The 8708-nt window shown below is 42.4% G+C and overlaps 1 protein-coding gene across 1 annotated transcript in view; it reads left to right on the top strand.

The window, feature by feature from the left end:
* Window positions 1-1016: 1016 nt before the first annotated feature.
* The window catches only part of alpk2 (alpha-kinase 2), a 29645-nt gene continuing 21953 nt past the window's right edge, over window positions 1017-8708 (top strand). Inside the window, exon 1 of the mRNA XM_052458741.1 lies at window positions 1017-1129. The gene's annotated coding sequence lies outside the window, so the exon portion shown is untranslated. The remainder of the gene's footprint in view (window positions 1130-8708) is intronic.

Genomic DNA, 8708 nt, shown 5'->3' with positions numbered 1-8708 from the left:
CAAATTTGGACTCCACTGCTCTAATGTCCATTCCTTGTGTTTCTTGGCCCAACCAAGTCTCTTCTTCTTATTGGTGTCCTTTAGTAGTGGTTTCTTTGCAGCAATTCAACCATGAACGCCTGATTCACGCAGTCTCCTATGAACAGTTGATGTTGAGATGTGTCTGTTACTTGAACTCTGTGAAGCATTTATTTGGGCTCCAATTTCTGAGGCTGGTAACTCTAATAAATTTATCCTCTGCAGCAGAGGTAACTCTGGGTCTTCCTTTCCTGTGACGGTTCTCATGAGAGCCAGTGTCATCATAACGCTGGATGGTTTTTGCGACTGCACTTAATTAAAGAAACTTTCAAAGTTCTTGAAATGTTCCATATTGACTGACCTTCATGTCTTGAAGTAATGATGGACTGTTGTTTCTCTTTGCTTATTTGAGCTGTTCTTGCCATAATATGGACTTGGTCTTTTACCAAATAGGGCTATCTTCTGTATACCACACCTACTTTGTCACAACACAACTGATTGGCTCAAACGCATTAAAAAGGAAAGAAATTCGACAAAAAAAGGCACATCTGTTCATTGAAATGCATTCCAGGTGACTAGTGACTATCTCATGAAGCTGGTTGAGAGAATACCAAGAGTGTGCAAAGCTGTCATCAAGGCAAAGTGTGGTTACTTTGAAGAATCTCAAATCTCAAATATATTTTGATTTGTTTAACACTTTTTTTTGGTTACTACATGATTCCATTTGTGTTATTTCATAGTTTTGATGTCTTCACTGTCATTCAACAATGTAGAAAATAGTACAAATAAAGAAAAACCCTTGAATGAGTAGGTGCTTCAATACTTTTGACTGGTACTGTGAATTACGTCTCAAATGGCACCCTATTCCCTTTATAGTGCACTAAAAGTAGTGCACGACATGGGGCATAGGGTACCTTTTTTAAAGACATGAATATAGATGTGGGGTGTTAAGTGTTCAGGATCTGCACACGTCCCAGCTATCAGGTAACTGGCTGTTACTGAAGGGTGTTAGAAATAGCCCCAGAGCCCCTGAAGCTTCAGCTTTGACTTGAGCATGTTACCGTCTCCTTCATCTCGCCCCTGGATAATCAGCTATACAGAAGACTATACGGTATGTAAAAGCAGGCTGAGAATATACCAAAGGGTAGACAACTATTCAAAGAAGTGTTAACAACACACGGGGTAAAAACTGGTTGAATCAATGTTGTTTCCATGTCATTTCAAGTTAAACGATGTACGTTGAATTCATGTTAATTTGACAACTCAACCAAATTTATATCAAAATTAGAAGTTGAACTGACGTCTGTGCCCGGGGGGGCACGTTCTGTGTGGTTTTGCAACTTTTTATATACGTGTAGAGAGGCCAGATCTGTTGGAGTTAGGTTGAGATGTCAGCAATTATAAGGTTGTTGTTGGGAATCGTAAAATGGGGTTTTGATTATGTTTTGTCTGTGTTTATTAGGCTTTTGGGGATGGTGTTGATTTACCTGACTTGCCAGGGCTACTGACTTACCTGTTGTGGGCTACTGACTTACCTGTTGTGGGCGACTGACTTACCTGTTGTGGGCTGAAAAAAATATAAACGCAACATGCAACAATTTCAAATATGTTTCTTAGTTACAGCTCATATAAGGAAATCAAGTCAATTTAAATAAATAAATTAGGCCCTATCTATGGATTTCACATGACAGGGCAGGGGCTCAGCCAGGGGTGGGTCTGGGAGGGCATAGGCCCACCCACTTGGGAGCCAGGCCAACCCACTGGGGACCCAGCCAAACATAATATTTTTTTCCCCCACAAATTTATTACAGACAGAAATAGTCCTTAGCCCCTCCCCCCCCCTCCCCGCCAAATACTCTAAAGTGACGTTGGAGGCGGCTTATGGTAGAGAGATGAATGTTTAATTCTCTGGCAAGAGCTCTGGTGGACATTCTTGCAGTCAGCATGGCAATTGTACACTCCCTCAAAACATGAGACATCTGTTGCATTGTGTTGTGTGACAAAACTTCACATTTTAGAGTGGCCTTTTATTGTCTCTAGCACAAGGTGCACCTGTGTAGGGATCATGCTGTTTAATTAGCTTCTTGATAAGCCACACCTGTCAGGTGGATGGATTATCTTGACAAAGGAGAAATACTCACTAACAGGGATGTAAACAAATTTGTGCACACAATTTGAGATAAATCAGCGTTTTGTGATGTATGGAACATTTCTGGGATCTTATATTTCAGCTCATGAAACATGGGACCAGCACTTTACATGTTGCGTTTATATTTTTGTCCAGTAATATGTTCTGATATTGTGAACTAAACAATTTAACTTCAAAACAAAACCTAATACATGTAGATTAACAGCTTGTTCTATGACGTCATCTTATGAGTTTTTAAAAATGTATTTTACCTTTATTTAACTAGGCAAGTCAGTTAAGAAGAAATTCTTATTTTCAATGACAGCCTAGGAACAGTGGGTTAACTGCCTGTTCAGGGGCAGAACGACAGATTTTTACCATGTCAGCTCGGGGGTTTGAACTTGCAACCTTCTGGTTAGTAGTCCAACGCTCTAATCACTAGGCTACCCTGCCGCCTCTACACTCTAACCACTAGGCTACCCTGCCGCCCCTACACTCTAACCACTAGGCTACCCTGCCGCCCCTACACTCTAACCACTAGGCTACCCTGCCGCCCCTACACTCTAACCACTAGGCTACCCTGCCGCCCCTACACTCTAACCACTAGGCTACCCTGCCGCCCCTACACTCTAACCACTAGGCTACCCTGCCGCCCCTACACTCTAACCACTAGGCTACCCTGCCACCCCTACACTCTAACCACTAGGCTACCCTGCCGCCCCTACACTCTAACCACTAGGCTACCCTGCCGCCCCTACACTCTAACCACTAGGCTACCCTGCCGCCCCAAAAAGGATTGAGATGTAATTTGTAAAATACATGGGTCTATGTTATACGTTGATTTAGTTATTAAATCATAGATTCTCAGTATCCTATTAATATCCAACAGGACCTATGTTTTTACTATACGTTTTATAACTGTGGGATTCAATTATAGATTCAAATGTATTCGGACATCAAGACAGCAGAATTGTCTTCGTTACATTTTTTGAAAACGTTTGCTCATACAGGTAAGTCAATTAAGAACCAACTCGTATTTGAAGAACTGAAATGAGGACATGTACGACTATCTTTGTAGCTTGGTGTGGACAGTAGACCTGGAGTCAAAACAGTGATCTGATGGATGAGGCCGCAGAGTTTCACTACAGCTATGTGACGACAGCTTTATCATCTCTTAATGCCAGAATAGACCAGACTCTGACTAATCGCTGACTAATCTTACACACACACACACACACACACACACACACACACACACACACACACACACACACACACACACACACACACACACACACACACACACACACACACACACACACACACACACACACACACACACACACACACACACACACACACACACACTGGGGGTTTCTGAGGGGAGGACAGCTCATAATGATTGCCAGAGTGGAGTGAATGGAATGGCATCAACCACACAAAACACCCCTCCCCCAAAAAACATGTGTTTGATTCCATTCCATTGACTCCATTCCGGACATTATAATGAGGGGTCCTTCTGTCAGCAGTCTCCACTGACACACACACACACACACTCCAGATGGTCAGATACCAACTAGATGTAGAAATCCAGCTGTCTCTTAGCACTAGTCATGTGTACGTTGGTCATAGTCTTGGACACTTCCTGCTTGAAGACATGCCTAACTTTCACCTTTAGCTCTTTGAAGTGTGAGTTGATCTACTTTAGAATTGTACAGGTCACATCAACATCCATTTTTAAAGGATCAACTGTTGTATTTTGGAATTGCCTCACTTTGTTATGTCGTAGATTTAAATCAGTTATCATGTTGGAACTTGCTGTCAGAACTCCTTACAGTGTTAACGCGACCACAAGGCACTACTGCCATCCAGGACCTCTATACCAGGCAGTGTCAGAGGAAGACCCTAAAATGGTCTGGAACCAACAGGAACCTGAACAGCTACTCCCAAGCCATAAGACTGTTAAATAGTTAGTTAAGTAGTTAACCAACAGCTACCCCCAAGCCATAAGACTGTTAAATAGTTAGTTAAGTAGTTAACCAACAGCTACCCCCGAGCCATAAGAATGTTAAATAGTTAGTTAAGTAGTTAACCAACAGCTACCCCCAAGCCATAAGAATGTTAAATAGTTAGTTAAGTAGTTAACCAACAGCTACCCCCAAGCCATAAGAATGTTAAATAGTTAGTTAAGTAGTTAACCAACAGCTACCCCCAAGCCATAAGAATGTTAAATAGTTAGTTAAGTAGTTAACCAACAGGACCCTGAACAGCTTTGATTCCGGGCTTTATCACAACCGGCCGTGATTGGGAGTCCCATAGGGCGGCTCACAATTGGCCCAGGGTTGTCCGGGATAGGGTTTGGCCGGGGTAGGCCGACATTGTAAATAAGAATTTGTTCTTAAGTGACTTGCCTAGTTAAATAAAATAAAGGTTAAATCAAACATGACCTTGTACCCCTGCATATCGACTCGGTACTGGTTCCCTGTATATATAGCCATAGTATCATTACTCATTGTGTCTGGATAAGAGCGTCTGCTAAATGACTTAAATGTAAATGTAAATGTGTTTTTATTCCTTGTGCTATTATTTTTCTATGACTTATATTTGCTTTCTGTCTGTATTTGTGGGAATCGAACCGCTAAATAAGTATTTCACTGTTAGTCAACACCTGTTGTTTACGAAGCATGTGAAAAAGTAATATTTGATTTGATTTGATCATTGATTCAATGCATAATGAAGGCTTAATCGATCCTATTTTTAATCATTTATCTCTGTTTACACCGTATCAAAGCTTGAATAGTGCCAGGTGGGATTAGTTTGGAAGGATTGGAATGTCTTGTTTTAGAATGTAATGGAAAGTGTCATGCTAGTCAATAGCTGTGGATATATCTTGTTAAACAACAGCGCTGAGGTCCAGGCTAAGGTGCCCTTCATCTAAACTGGAATGACACTAATGCAGCACATGGGTGAACTGGTATTTTTCCACAGTCCCTGCCACCAGACACCTACCCAGCTGGACAGTTTAGCTCAGTGCAGTGCAGAGCAGGGTAGGGTGGAGAAAAAGGGGCCATCTCCCTCAAGCACTAATGTCACTGTCAGTATACTTTATCTGTGCTTGATTGAGCTTGTCTGTTGCAATGGAACCAAAAGAAATGTTTCAAAAACTGCAAACCCCACCACAGACCAACACAACTAGGTCATTTATTTTAATCCCACTTCGTTATCCCAAAAATACAGTACAACAGGTAGACAGATCATTTGTTTTCAGAGGAGAGTAGCAGATTACTAATTAATACGTGTCTTGAAAGCGAGAGGGAGATAGTGGTTAATCAACAGCTAAAGGGGGGTAGTGGATTTATTGACAGCTAAAACAAGATAGCTAGAGGGAGACTGTGGATTTATTGACAGCTAGAGGGAATCAGTGGTTTTATTGACAGCTAGAGGGAGATAGTGTGTTTATTGACAGATAGAGAGAGATTGTGGATTTATTGACCGCTAGAGGGAGATAGTGGGTTTCTTGTCTAGATGGAGACAGTGGGTTTATTGACAGCTAGAGGGAGATAGCTACAAGGAGATAGCAAGAGGGAGACAGCTAGAGGGACATAGCTAGAAGGAGATAGCGAGAGGGAGATAGTGGATTTATTGACAGCTAGATGAGACAACTAGAGGGTGATAGCTAGGAGGGATCTCCCTCTAGCTATCACCCTCTAGTTGTCTCATCTCGCTGTCAATAAATCCACTATCTCCCTCTAGCTATCTCCTTCTAGCTGTCTCACTCTTGCTATCTATACAGGGAGATAGCAAGAGGGAGACAGCTAGAGGGAGATAGCTAGGGAGGGAAAGTGGATTTATTGACAGCGAGATGGAGATATGTATTAGATCGTGGGTTTATTGACAGATAGAGGAAGATAGCTAAAGGACATAGTGTGTTTACTGATAGCTACAAGGAGTGAGTGGATTTATTGATAGTGGGTTTATTGACAGCTAAAGTCAAATCAAATCAAATGTATTTATATAGCCCTTCGTACATCAGCTGATATCTCAAAGTGCTGTACAGAAACCCAGCCTAAAACCCCAAACAGCAAGCAATGCCGGTGTAGAAGCACGGTGGCTAGGAAAAACTCCCTAGAAAGGCCAGAACCTAGGAAGAAACCTAGAGAGGAACCAGGCTATGTGGGGTGGCCAGTCCTCTTCTGGCTGTTCCGAGTGGAAATTATAACAGAACATGGCCAAGATGTTAAAATGTTCATAAATGACTTAAAGGGAGACATTCTTTATTTTTTTTACCTTTATTTAACCAGGCAAGTCAGTTAAGAAGAAATTCTTATTTTCAATGACAGCCTAGGAACAGTGGGTTAACTGCCTGTTCAGGGGCAGAATGACAGATTTGTACCTTGTCAGCTCGGGGGTTTGAACTTGCAACCTTCCGGTTACTAGTCCAATGCTCTAACCACTAGGCTACCCTGCTGCCCCACATTGAGATTATTGACAGCTAGAGGGAGATACATACAAGGAGATAGCTACTGGGAGACAGCTAGAGGGAGACAGTGGGTTTATTGACAGCTAAAGGGAGACATGGAGTTTATTGACAGCTATAGGGAGATAGCTACAGGGAGATAGCTACAGGGAGATAGTGGGTTTATTGACAGCTAGAGGGAGATATGATAGTGGGTTTACTGACAGTTAAAGGGAGATAGCTGTCAATACACCCACTATCTCCCTCTAGCTGTGTGGAGATAGCTACAGGGAGATAGCAAGAGGGAGACAGCTAGAGGGAGATAGTGGGTTTATTGACAGCTAGAGGGAGATAGGATAGTGGGTTTACTGACAGTTAAAGGGAGACAGCTAGAGGGAGATAGTGGGTTTATTGACAGCTAGAGGGAGATAGCTAAAGGGAGATATCTAGAGGGAGACAGCTATAGGGAGATAGCTAGAGGGATTTAGTTAAAAGGAGATGTTGGATTTATTGACAGCTAGAGGGAGATAGAGGTGTATTGACAGCTAACGGGAGATAGTGGATTTATTGACAGCTAGAGGGAGACAGCTAGAGGTAGATAGCAAGAGGGAGACAGTTAGTTTATTGACAGCTAGAGGAAAACAGAGGATTTATTGATAGCAACACAGAGATAACTAGAGGGCATTAACTAGATGAGGATAGTAGGTTTATTGACAGCTAAAGGGAGATAGTGGGTTTATTGACAGCTAAAGGGAGATAGTGGGTTTATTGACAGCTATAGGGAAATGTTATGTTTATTGACAACTAGAAGGAGATAGCTAGAGGGAGATAGCTAGAGTGAGATAGTGGCTGTATTGACAGCTGGAGGGAGATAGCTAGAGTTAGATATCTATAGGGAGATAGCTAGAGGGAGATAGTGGGTATATTGACAGCTAGAGGATGATAGTGGGTTTATTGACAATGAGATGGAGATGGTGGGTTTTTGGACAGCTAGAGGGGGATAGTTGGTTTATTGACAACTATAGGTAGATTGCTAGTCAGAGATAGTGGGTTTATTGCCAGCTAGAGGGAGATAGTGGGTTATTGACAGCTAACGTGAATCACTGGTTTTATTGACAGTGACAGGGAGACTGGATTTATTGACAGGTAGAGGGAGATCGTGGGTTTATTGACAGCTAAAGGGAGATAGCTACAGGGAGATAGCTAGAGGGAGACAGCTAGATGGAGATAAATATAGAGAGTTAGCTTGAGAGAGATAGTGGGTTTATTGACAGCTAGAAGGAGATGGGATAGTGGGTTCACTGACAGATGGAGGGAAGATAGCTAGAGGGAGATAGTTGGTGTATTGACAGATAGAGGGAGATAGTTAGAGTGAGAAAGTGGGTTTATTAACAGCTAGAGGGACATAACTAGAAGGAGATAGTGGGTGTATTGACATCTGTAGGGAGATAGTTAGGGTGAGAAAGTGGTTTTTTTAACAGCTAGAGGGAGATAACTAGAAGGAGATAGTGGCTTTATTGACAGCTAGAGGGAAATGGCTAAATGGAGATGGCGGATTTATTAACAGCTAGAGGGAGATTGTGGGTTTATTGACAGCTAAAGGGAGATAAATGGTTTAATGACAGCTACATGGAGACTGGATTTATTGACAGGTAGAGGGAGATAGTGGGTTTATTGACAGCTAGAGGGAGATAGTGGGTTTACTGACAGCTAGAGGGAAATAGTGGGTTTGTTGACAACTTGATGGAGATTGTTAGTGTGAGGTAGGTTCTGGCCTTTCTACAGAGTTTTAGAGAGATAGTGGGTTTACTGACAGTTAAGGGGAGATAGCTGTCAATACACCCACTATCTCCCTCTAGCTATCTCCCTTTAACTGTCAGTAAACCCACTATCCTATCTCCCTCTAGCTATTTGGAGATTGCTACAGGGAGATAGCAAGAGGGAGACAGCTAGAGGGAGATAGTGGGTGTATTGAGAGCTAGAGGGAGATAGTGGGTGTATTGACAGCTAGAAGGAGACAGTGGGTATATTGACACCTAGAAGGAAACAGTGGGTATATTGGCAGCTAGAGGGAGACAGTGTGTTTCTTGACAGCTCGAGGGAGAT

This window comes from Oncorhynchus keta, chromosome 12 (assembly GCF_023373465.1).
Source record: "Oncorhynchus keta strain PuntledgeMale-10-30-2019 chromosome 12, Oket_V2, whole genome shotgun sequence".
In the NCBI taxonomy this organism is placed as follows: Eukaryota; Metazoa; Chordata; class Actinopteri; order Salmoniformes; family Salmonidae; genus Oncorhynchus; species Oncorhynchus keta.
This window is presented reverse-complemented; position numbering and strand designations above follow the sequence as displayed.